We start from the raw sequence: 12112 nt of genomic DNA, 5'->3' as shown, positions 1-12112 counted from the left end.
TGTCTTCGCGTTTGCCACCCTTTGATCGCGTTCGCGAAGGACGGCTGACCCGCCCCTTCGCGTTCGCGTACCCCTCTACGCGTTCGCGTAGGCCAAATCGCCTTAGGCCCAGCTCCCTCCTTTCCTCTTCGCGTTCGCGTCGCCTTGGCCGCGGTCGCGAAGGCTTGTCCAGCTCTTGCCTCACGTTCGCGTCCACTGGCTCGCATTCGCGAAGGCCAAACCCAGAAGTCCCATAAATTCCTCTTCGCGAATGCGGGACTTCCTTCGCGTTCGCGAAGAAGGAAACCAGACACCAGCAACAGTAGTCTAAAATAGCTCCAATTTAGTTCGAGACCACCTCGAACACACCCGAGGCTCCCGAGACCCCGTCCAATCACACAAACCAGTCTGATCCGGACATACGCCTAAGTCCAAAATTATCATACGAACCTGTTGGAACCTTAAAATCTTGATTTCGAGGTCGTTTACTCACAATCACACTTTAGTCAATTCTTCCAACTTAAAGTTTCCGAATTTAGAATTTTCTTCCCAAACTAACTCCGAACTTTCCAAAATTCAATTTCGACCATACGCAAAAGTCATAATACCTGCAGTGAAGCTGCTCAGGGTCTCAAACCACTGAATGACGCGCTAGAGCTCAGAACGACCGGTCGGGTCGTTACATTCTCTCCCACTTAGACATACGTTCGTCCGCGAACATGCTAAGAACTGCTCTGGAGTAGTCTGAAATCACTGTTTAGAACATCGTGCACCTACCCGTGCTACCATCACCCAGTTGAGTACATTTGCTTGAGCAAAATCTAAAGATTCCCCTTTTGTTTAGTTAAATTTGCCTTAGAGCTAAATTCCAACATCCAGAATTTTTTGTCAGGCCTGCTCCTATCATCCGAACACAATATCAATCACTACATGATGTACCAATACGTGATTGTATACTCTCACTGAATTCACACCAGGCACCACATCATTCACATGACCATAATAACATCTTCTGACAACAATAGCCGAAATCCCACGAATCGGATGCTTACAACACACCTCATGACTGATATAATCTTGTTCCAATTCTTGAAATGCCACGACATAGAAGATGTGTAGAACTTATAGCCACCTGCCGAATTACAATTTATGGGGTCTCTCCTCACGATCCAACCATATATCAGTAGTGGCATACCACCTGATCCGCACACAATAATCTAAAGAAGACACACATCGAGCCATAACGCTCATACACACGAAATGCCCGAATATCAACCATAATCACACCAAGTGCATAATATAAATCCTGGGGAGATGGGTAGCATCACGCGCTACAAAACTCAAGCACAACTAAGGTGGGATATATGATCTGCATCTCGAGAGCTATACTACCCACATAATACCATAAACCATACGGGACCTCAATACGAGTGTGAATAATCAAACCACCTCACAACCTACCGGGTATAATATAGATTACACAGAATAGCTGATGACAAAAATAATATCCCAGGCCCAAAGACCTTTCCGAAAACAACGCTATGCTGAGATGAGCACATCCGGCCTGATATAGAGCCCACATTCACATTTATATCCATCCACGAACCTCAAACCGATTCTGATCATACCATGCTTGGCTAAATAGCCTCTCAAGGACCCACAATGATCTATTCACGCCACATAAGAACGGCCGTCAAATCCGGAAAAAGCTTCCACATTCCACAGCCAAATGAACCGAGTGCCCTTCAGGCATAAATTCACACATTAGCGATAGTACCATAATCTCCATACTTGGTTTTAAATCCTTAACAAATCAAGTAACTACATGTCACACTTATACAATATTCCCGTTAGATACACTCCCACGACCCTCCGCACCAGGTAACAAGTATGCACATCCATAGCATCGGTCACACTAATGCTGTAAAGCAAATTAAGAAGCTGCAAATGAGTACACAAAGCCTGTTATACAGGACACCAATCTTAGGTGACACTAAGGACACTACCAGCTTACTCTAAATATCTGAATTCTTCCCTGCTTATCCGAGTTCGTGACATTCTTGTCGACATCAACTGCAACCTTGATCCCCAACTTCCAATTCCCATGCCGCTCACTGCACCTAACATACCAATACGCAAGAGTACAAAAATTACATCATAACTCCCGAACCACCAATAGGGTACACACTTCCTCATATAGAAACTTTTCACTTAACTCATTTCAGGAGAACCATTGCAACACGTGACTGAATTCCCATAACTGCAAAAAATACAAACCTCGAGTGGTGGTCTAAACCACCATAATTCTTCCGGGATCCAATTACACATAATAGGCCATAATACTCGAATGCCTCCAAATAAAATCTATTACGGCGGCCGTCAAACCTCGCACATACCGCCTCAAATCACATGTATAACTCAACACGCTGAAAGAGCTGATCATTGCCATCATCATGCCAATTCAACCATTGTTAACAACATCTGACTTCTCCTAATTTACTCTGGATCTTCCTTAGAAATAGCAATAACTCTTTTATCAATATAACGAACTCAATTCGCACTCATCCTGAGTGACCCCATTTCACGAACCCACATTGTCCCCAAAACCCACAAACTATCTCATACTCTCCTTGTGCGCATATTTGCGTATTCAACTGGTACACCAATTCCGAAAACCCCTCTATGAACCTGAAGTTATTTTCTCCCATTCCTCAAATGCCACACTACAGATCGATGATAACATAGAACATTCCAAGTCCCCTTTTCCATAATCCGTTGCCAAAACTCGATACTTAACCATACCATAGACTCAAAATCCTTAGGCACCGCACCTTAAATTTTGAACCTACTAGGACCATTGTTGAGAGTCACCCACTCTGGCTTGGTCCCGGATATAATCAAACTCCAAGGCTCCACTAGCACATGAACGCCCTCTCAAAGAAACACCCGGCTGAATCACTTTCCTTGTAAATCACCTCTACAAAAAGCATAAATCTTGAATCTTCCCAAAGCCTGAACATGAGTCAACAAGGCCAACTATAACACACATTCCTCAATCCTTTGCTCAAATTACCGCTGATGTTCTCTTTTCTTTGTCGTAATAATCCACCATTATGCCGATAACCAAAAATCTTACAAGTAGACAACCATGCAATCCCATTGTAGGCGGTGGAAGCTCTTCCACCTATCTTGAAGCTACCATTGCATAATTCTGGAATCCACCAACACTCTTTATCCCGTATTGACATGATCTTGCACAATCAACCAGCCAATTTGCCTCAAAATCGTCCTGTTAACCATTTCATGAATACTCTGAATCACTAGCCACATTTTCATCTTCAACCTCTCATCGGCTAGCTAGTAGAATTCTTCGTAGAAGCTTCATCAACACCACGCAACAGTTAACCTGCTCACCAGAAATAACCCACATGTGGAAATTTCATGCCGACATCTTCCAACAATGCCGCACCGAGTACAATTACCATGAAACTAATAAACCATCCTGAGCCCGTGCTCATTCACCAGTTGTACAAGCCCGTTCACCCCCACATTGGCATCAACTAAATGTGCGACAATACATCCTAATTCAAAGTCATGTTGTATCCTTTTTCATATTAAGCAACCCCCTCCTGTCACACCCAATCTTCATCAATATAGCAGCCAATATTCCAAATTAAGCTCGTAGACCTAGTCACTGTCCACCATGAATCCCAAATCACTCCAAACTTCCCCCAAGGCGTGTAGCTATCATACCATAAAACCCATCTGATACTCTGCCACTCTCTCACTTTGGTCAAACCCTCTCCTTTAAGCAACTACTCGACTTTTGCTTCTCACACTTGGCCTTCTAGAAACTTAACCGCGACAAGACACCTCCCACATGTCTTTCCTCATCCTCAACTGCCCAGTTGTTGCCTTAAATCAAACTCTATCTCAGTAGCACTTGAACCAATCTATCGCTACCAACTTAAAACCTTTCCAATGATCATCTTCCTCGAGAAATCAATACTAGAGACACCGATTCGATCCTAAACCACTGCACACCATCTCTGACAGTTGCTTCTCTGGCACCATCTCACACTACTCTACCCCGAAGGCAAATTTATGAAGACAATAACATCGGCGAACTTAACACATTCAATCCAGGGTGACAACACCACATCACAGATGAAAATTTCCAGCATGCTCGAAATACCAAGTCTCGTTACTCCGTCAACCCAAACCTGAACATTCATAGTCCGATTGCCTTTCATTCACCGGAAATAAAATACTGGGTCTCTGAATCATGCACTGAGTAAACCTCCTTCCAATTCATTCACTGCTTCGACGCATAGACAATCATCATTCTATTACACAACACGTTGCAATAACAACGCATGAATTGTCATAAAAATCAATGCCAAATCTCGAAACCTTAGGTAATGTAGACACAGAGCTGCAACGGCAGAACGGCCTTCCGCGAGGCGATGACAATAGCCCACTCAAATACGCAGGGAGAAATATCCTGCACCATATGTGTAGTGCCATTAAAATTCCTCGATTTCTAATTTATAAGAAGCGCTTCACGTCGCATAAGACTGAATAGGAAGGGAATGAAGGCATAAGCCTCAAAGGAATCAAATCGCACGATGAGGAATTAATAAGGGAAATGTTCCTAACAGTCCTGTAGCCTCTCGAAGATAAGTGCAAACGTCTCCGTACTGATCCGCAAGACTCTACTAGACTCGCTCATGACTCGTGAGACCTAAGGAACCTAGTGCTCTGATACCATTTTATCACGACCCAAAATTCATTAAAGGTCGTGATGGCACTGGACACCGCGGTCAGGCAAGCCAAAAATAAATACTTAAATTTAGTTCTCATTTTTAACATTTCTGAAATCATATTTCCTTCAATTAAATAGTAAAAGATGAAGTTTGATGAAATAAATAGTAATATCTTTAAAAATTGCAATACAGTGCAACCATAATCGCCCAAAACCCAGTATCATAAGTGCATGAGCATCAACTAGGAATATAAAATACAATACAACATCTGTCCGGAATACAAATTGGATAGGAAAAATATAAATACTCTGAAGGAGACTCTGCTGGTTGCGGACTCGTAACGTGGAATGCAGCTCACCTAAGTCCCCGCAATGACCGCGCCTCTGCGCCCATAAGGCCACTAGACATATATGCACCTGTACAAGAATGTGCAGCAAGTGTAGCATGAGTACGTAAATCAATGTGTACCCAGTAAGTATCCCGCCTAACCTCGAAGAAATAGTGACGAGAGATCGACTTCGACACTTACTAAGGGCCAACAATATGATAATATGAAATTCTAATTAAGCATGATACATATATAACAATAAAACCCAGAACAAGAAATAACTGAACAATGCATCACCATATTTGAAGGCCTGTAGCATTCTATCTGATGCGCTCATATAAAGAAGACCGAGCGACTGTGCAAGCTAGAACCCGATTGGGTTCTGAAACATCTAACCTCACGAACTGATTAGCCAAAGTTTGAACATCTGCAGCTAATGGCCTCTTACCAACCGGAATATATGCAAGACTGCCCATACTCACAGCCTTTCTATTCAAAGCATCGGCCACCATATTGGCCTTTTCGGGGTGATACAAAATGGTGATATCATAGTCTTTCAATAACTCCAACCATGTTATCTGCCACAAATTAAGATCCTTCTGTTTGAACATATACTGAAGGCTACGATGATCAGTAAATACCTCACACGAGACACCGTAGAGGTAATGCCTCCAAATCTTCAGCGCATGAACAATGGCTGCCGATTCTAAGTCATGAACAGGATAATTCTTCTAGTGAATTTTCAATTGTCGCGACACATATGCAATTACCTTGCCATCTTGCATTAATACTGCACCAAGCCCAATGTGAGATGCGTCACAATATATCGTATACGATCCTGAACATGTGGGTAATACTAACACTGGCGTCGTAGTCAAAGCAGTCTTGAGCTTTTGAAAGCTCAACTCACACTCTCCTGACCATCTAAATGGGGCACCCTTCTGGGTCAATCTGGTCTTAATAGTTGTTCATAATCAATTACAGAATCGTCAATTAACTTCATGTTAACAAAAATCTCATTTCAAACTTTGACAATACTAATAATGAGATGCGAGGCATGAATACCTCATAATTATTTACCCGAATTAACGAGTCACATTTAACGCCACCTGGGCGGGCACCTACCTTGTAGGTTACAACTCAATATTACAATACGAATTTGGCAAGTATGCACAGAGAATTTCATACAAAAAATTTCAAATAAGCCTAGCAGGCATGACTCCCTTTTAGTACTATAATACAAATTTAATTTTACAAGGGAGAATTTAAACACAAGAATTTTTTATCACAAGGATCTCGTCCTTATATAGCTTCCACCGCAGCTCATAGCCCGGTTTAAACATATCAATTTATTTTAAAATGTGAGGACCTCAGCCTCAGTTCTGAATCACAAGTAATATGCACATCTTGCCAATCGAAACTTTCCATTTTCTCCTTTTAAATAACTTTCGGTAAACAAAATCACAACACATAATGAACCTCACACCGATAGGGCATATAATTCACAATTTGTAGTTAATTATCCGTAAATTACATCAAAACTTACCGAAATGAGTAACACAAAGACACCTTTAGCCTCACAGCTCTTATTAGAGACCAACATGGAATGATAGGCATAGTTATCTCCATAAAACCTCCCAACAGGAGTAAACACATAAGTAGATTATAGAATTACGAAGCTCACTCATAAGTGGAGCACAATAGGAGGACTCGTCTTGATACTCAGAACCGAATTAAGTTAAGTAAATTATTCCTTTATTTTAAATCGAGGTCGTACCTATAACGACACCATATGATGTAACGACCTCCGCCATTCCATAAAACAAATATAACAACGGCTGGGTCTCCACCTCTAGAACGCCTTCTACCCACCTTTCCTCCACCCCTAACTAGTTATGTGGGTGGTGTAGTAACTACAATGGGGCACGTAGACTGAGTGCTTTGATGAAATATGTCTCTCACAAGTCTGGGACAATTTTCTCATGATGTGCCTAGTATCGCCGTATTCATAACAACCCCTTTGTGGGTTTGGCTGCTCATATTGAGTCTGTGCCAGATAACTAGAATAACTATTGTAGGATACTTATGTCAGTGGTGCATAAAAAGAACTTACTGGAGCACCTCGATTAATCCGATGTGCGAACTGGGCTGGCCGACTGCCCGAGCCCCCGCCATAATGATTTATACTCGCAGAGTAGAATCCACTGAATCCCCCAGAACCTCGAGATGTCTTGGCCTCCTTAGTTTCCTTTTTCCTCACCCCGAACACGTTCTAATATCTTGCCAATTTCTACCACTAGTGGAAATGAAGTATCAGCCTGTAGCTCCCGAGTCATACAAAATTTTACGATCATAATTGAGTCCTTTAATGGGTCTGTGGACTTACTCTCTGGCTGTAGGAAGCAAAGTAGGAATATGACGGGCTAACTTATTGAACCTGATGGCATATTATGACACCGTCATGGTGACCTGGCGCAATCATTCAAACCTTATGTGCCATGTATTACGGAGAGTCCGGGAAACAAACTCTTTCATAAGTATTTCTAAGAACCGAGCCAAGTGGGCGGTGTTGTATTGGCTGGTCTGCCCTCTTCATAGGCTTGCCACAAACACCTGTGGAGAATTATCTCTCCCAAGGCCAATTTCTTTTTTTGTTATGCTGACTCAACACTGTTGAGTTGACCCATTTCTTAACATACTCTTCGATTCTTCTTTGGGGTAAACTTTACCCCTATTTATATACAATGATCACAAAAGTAGAGCTCCATATAGACAATTCTTAGTCCAGAATCTCGTCAACCACTGTACTTCCTCCAAAGCACCCCAAAATCTGCAACCGTGACGTCCACGCTGAGTAGACCTTCTGTAAATTTAATGTTGTTTCTCTAACTCCTTTGGTACTGAAGTATAAGATTATTAAGGAGGCGGACATACCGCAAGTCCCAACCTTATCCTCTACAAAATCTCAGGCCTTAAACACATGTAAATTTTTGGGGGAACCTTTCAGTACCACATATATACATTTCAGGCCAAAACTGATATAACACATGACTCGCAATCCATTCATTGATAGTGGTCTCTCCCACTCGGCGCAAAGTCATAGTTTACCACGTCCGATGGTCCACAATATTAACCTTCACAACTCGTATAAATCAACCAGATGCCAAGGTACGTTGCACCCCTCACATTATTCACTGGGTGATCTCTTTATACGTCCGCATCTTCAGTCAGAATCACACGTTGAGGCAATTTTTAAGCATCTCTGGCTCCCTCGTAGTTCATCTGTGGCATCACGAACCGTTGACGCACAACTGATACCGAGTGCGCAATGTCATACATGAGTAGATACAAAGGAATACAAGATATAGGTTTCAAGCAAAATCAATGTCGCACGATAGGGAATGAAAGAAATGATATTATTCCTAAACTTCATAGCCTCTGAGAGATAAGTACAGACGTCTCCATATCGATCTTTCAGACTCTACTAAGCTTGCTCGTGAGTCGTGAGACCTATGTAACCTAGTGCTCTGATACCAACTGTCACGACCCGAATTTTCCCACCGACGGGATCGTGATGGCGCCTAACATTTCACTTTTTAGGCAAGCCAACGTTAGAAAATCGTTAAACCAATTCCTTATTTTCATTCAGTAAATAATAATAATTAACCTAGATAAAATATAAGAGGTGCGGAATTTTATAAAATTGTATTAATTACTACCACCCAGATCTGGAGTCACTATTCACGAGCATTCTAGAATTTACTACAAGTAATAGTCTGAAAGAAATACATCTGTCTGAATGAAAGAAAACAACAGTGACATAAAAAGCATACGGGGACTTCAAGGTTTGTGAACGTCGACAGATCTACCTTGAGTCTCCGGACAATGGACCAATAACAAAATCTCGATCAACTTGAGCCGGTATCAAAGTCTGCACAGAAAGTGTAGAGTGCAGCATCAGTACAACCGACCCCGTGTACTAGTAAGTGTCGAGCCTAACCTCGGCGAAGTAGTGACGAGGCTAGAACAAGACACCCACATATAACCTGAACAATATAATCATGCTAGTGGCAACAACAGTAAATAAAGAAATAATGCAGAAATAATGGGAAGGGAACATACAGTGGGGGAATACAACATAAAGAGTGAAAGTAATGAAAATACAAAATTAAACAGAAAATCCTTAAACGAATTGAGCAATTAAACAGCAAAGGAAAACTGCACGGCATCACCCTTAGTGCTTTTTCTCTCAACCTCACCAAATAAATAAATAGAAAGGTACGACGTCACCCTTCATGCTTTTTATTTTTTAGCAAATTATACTACTAGGCAAGCCTAGTAGCTATTTTATTAATAATAAAATAAAAGAAAAAACCACAACGGAAGAGTACAAGTGAGGGGGAAATGCTACAGTAGTGTTGCCTCTATGCCTTGGCTATATAATCACTCCTCTGCGCCTCAATTGCCTTAGATGGCAGCCTCATGTAGAGGAGCATGGTTTAGCTGCCGACAAAAGTCTCACGAGGGCATCTAATCTCATAGCCGCTTGGATCTTCCCAAAGGCATAGGAATATAGCAGACACATATTGTGCTAGACCTAACCTTATAAATCCTATTGAGGCATAATAAACCTCATCTACTAGCAAGCATGAAGAAAAAACGAACTGGAAAAAATTAGGTACTCTATGATCATCATAGAGTTTATAACATACTCTATGATGATATTACAATTGTTGATACTTAAAAAGTGATAAAATATAACAATGTAAAAAATTGAGTGGTGCCTCTCTTTCTTCAAACTTGTGTATTCTTCAATTTGTAGCTCCTTCGCTTCTTTTTCCACTGCCTTCAAGTATTCTTCAAACTTTATCATTTTTTTTTTGATCTATTGGATCTTGTAGAGGTGATTGAGGCAGTCGCCTTTTTCTTTGCAATTCTCATTGGAGGTTTCCTGATGACAACCTCTTGTGTTGCTTTGCCGTCCCAACTATGTTGCCTGTCTGGTGCCTTCTTCTTGTATTTGTTGGATCCGCTTCACACATGTCTTGGTGAAAGATCTCCCTCCCTAGCTATAATGTTGAAGGTGGCATCCAGTAGTGCATCCTCTTCTCCTTCTTCATAAAAATCATGACCTATATGCATCCCAAAATCGTCAATATGTCTGTACTCATTCGATAGTGATATTTGATCTTTCCTCTGATTATCAAGACCTCTCAATATTTCCATGTCATGTGAAACAAGAGCGTGGATGATATTTGTTAGTGTCAAATTGTATGTTGCAGTTATTGAAGTGCTAATTCCAGTAGCTACTGCCATGTTCGAGGATGAAATTTGGATCTCCTTTAAATCTGCTAAATTATTTGTCTTTTGTTGCTGTCCCGAAGGTACAAATACAACAGCGTTTGGACTCAAACCTCTCCTCTTTGGAGCAGTTGATGTTGAGTTAGAAACCTGCTCTTTTTGTACTTTTCTGATGCTTCCTTTGATTGTGGGGTGGAAGGTAACAATGCTGGTGCATATTCGTTAGTACCTAAATACATTTCTGCATAATCGTGTTCCTCCTCCTCCACTTGGTCAGTCCAAATCTTTTTATTAGCTGTCAGTGCACTCGTCTCTCCTTGTTGCTCCTTATAGACTGTTATATCATTTGTTGATGCTTGAGAGAGTGAGACCTGCATTTGACTGTTGGTTGTTGCCCGTTGAGATTAGCTGCAGTCCAGAATCATCAGCATGTTTACCAAAAGACTTCATCGATTGGGATGGTATCTCAAAGACTGAAGTATTCAGCGTAACCAGAGGTGGATTAATCTTTGTGGTTGTGTTCATTTTCATAGCTGCATGTGCATCCATTACCATTTTAGCCAGCTCCTAATTGAAAATTTGCATTGTAGTGATGGTTGAATTTCGTCGAAAACCTGGATTCTGCTGCCTCGGTGATATTAATATCTTTGTAGTTCATTTTTCAGCTGATATCACGTTCCAAACTTCCTATTTTTTACTTGTATCACCACCCTTACCATCACCCTTAGCCAACTGTTTTGTAGTGGCTACTGTTGTTGCGTGTTGCCCAGCTTTATTTGGACATATCACATCTGCTACTTCCTTCATCTTTTCAATGAATTGCACCTCACCTTCCACTGCATAACCAAAGCTAGATGTAGCTTGAGCAAACGTTGCATTCAATGCAACAGTAGGATCTAATGGAATGAGTTGCTGCTGCATTAAGGTTAATGGATTGATTCCATCATTCTCCTCATCTACAAGTGCTTCAAAAGCATTAGGACTGGTAATAACCTTTCGTGCATTCTTTCGACTTCCTGGAAAACTCAACTGGTGTTGTTGAACCTTCATACCTGGAGACGCACCTTGTCTACTAGGAGATTGTTGCACTTGTTTCCAATCATCCCCTACTGTTTTCTTTGTCACTCCATCATCCTTAGGAAATTTTGCAACTTGCACATGGTCTTCCACATTCTTAATATTAGCTAGAACCACAGTAGAAACAGGCTTAGAATGCATGACCTGCACAATTCCATCTTCTTTTTCTTTTGCTTTTAGTTCTTGTCTACTAGCCTATTCCTTCATGCATTGTATATTAGATTACATTCCTTGCCCAGCTCCTTTCTCCATCCCATTTGTTAATTTTTGTAAGATAGTTTGTCCCTGACGATGCCTTGCTTTATCAGATTGTTGGCGAGCAGCTGGACCCTTAGTAACAGCAGTCGAATCGCGATCGTAAACTGCAGCTTCAATAGCAACTCCATTTTGTTTAGTCATATTAGTTTTGTTTGGTGCATTAGCTCGATCAGCAGCAGCCTTCAATGCACCAGCAGTAGCTGTATACATCCTCAGCGAAAACCGTAGCAGCAGGGATATCCTTCAATCTTGTATCAACAATGGCTGGCATTTTCTGAACCTGCTCCAGCATCAATACCTCATCAATACCTCCACGTCCTAATGTAACACCTGTATTAGGCTTAATGTTCTCATCACCAACAGCTCTGACTGGAACTGTTACAACACGAGTGACAACTGGTAT

The sequence above is a fragment of the Nicotiana tomentosiformis genome, chromosome 5 (genome assembly GCF_000390325.3).
Source record: "Nicotiana tomentosiformis chromosome 5, ASM39032v3, whole genome shotgun sequence".
Classification (NCBI taxonomy): Eukaryota; Viridiplantae; Streptophyta; class Magnoliopsida; order Solanales; family Solanaceae; genus Nicotiana; species Nicotiana tomentosiformis.
This window is presented reverse-complemented; position numbering follows the sequence as displayed.